The sequence below is a fragment of the Macaca fascicularis genome, chromosome 4 (assembly GCF_037993035.2).
Source record: "Macaca fascicularis isolate 582-1 chromosome 4, T2T-MFA8v1.1".
Classification (NCBI taxonomy): Eukaryota; Metazoa; Chordata; class Mammalia; order Primates; family Cercopithecidae; genus Macaca; species Macaca fascicularis.
Genome location: NC_088378.1, coordinates 120,418,778 through 120,420,000, shown reverse-complemented (window position 1 = coordinate 120,420,000; position 1,223 = coordinate 120,418,778).

Below are 1,223 nucleotides of genomic sequence, written 5' to 3'. Positions count from 1 at the left end.
AACACAATGTTTTTATTTTCCCAAGGGTTGTTTTCTACAGAGAGATGTGCTTCATGAAGCTGTAAGCACCTTTTGTGGTGTGGTTCAGATTAAGACTTGTATCTGAATTCACAATTCCCAGTGCTCTTCTCAGAGTTGTCAGTGGTACATACCTGACTATTTGTGTGAGACTTATTGAAACATTCCAGGCATGAGAAATGATGCACCACTGCCTTGGTCCTGAAAGTTGCCGACACTGTTCTCTGGTGCTGCAGCTCTCACTGCCCTTTCAGACACGAGATCCCAAATGTGTGTAACCATGACCTATCTTAATAGACTTGGGGAAAAAATGATTTTTTTTTTAAAAAAGGAGACAATAGCAACATAGAATTATCTAGAAACAAGTGATAAACAGAGGTAAAATCTAGGAGTAAAGCTATGAAATTTTTGATGGCTATAAGAAGAGCTGCAAATGAAAACTTTGTCTGCTCAAAATTTCATTGATGATGTACTGCTAACAAACTGTTTTCCCCGCCAATATTGTGGCCTTGTCATGTGTAGCCGAGCCAAGCAATGGGTGGTGGTCAGATGTTTTAGCAGCATGCTGAATTAGAGGAGTTAGTAAACTCTAGTCACACACTACTTCAAGTTTTTAAAAGAGCACATTTTAACAACACTTAATAGGTTATTATTAATTTGCCTTTAACCATGTGTAAAAATTAAAACCTATGAAATTGAACTGTTAGCAAAAATTATTAAAGAATTCCAGTTTTATTTTCTTTTTTTTTGAGATGGAATCTCGCTCTCCCGCCCAGGCTGGAATGCAGTGGCACGATCTCAGCTCATTGCAACTCCCACCTCCCCAGTTCAAGTGATTCTCTTGCCTGAGCCTCCCAAGTAGCTGGAACTACAGAAGCGTGCCACCACACCCGGCTACTTTTTTGTATTTTTAGTGGAGATGGGGTTTCACTGTGTTAGCCAGGATGGTCTTGATCTCTTGACCTCGTGATCTGTAAAGAATTCCAGTTTTTAAAAATCAGATAATTTGTCTGGAGAGCCTTAGCAATCCCCTACTGGGCCATGGATAACACTCAGTAATGTTGACCATGACAATATTAATATGGAATGAATGTATTAGCATGGTTTGCATAACAAGATTGCTTAATGTGTCAATATTTTATTTAAATACAGTGTGTACATATTTCAAGCCCACAGACTTCACCACAGCAATACTTCTACAACAG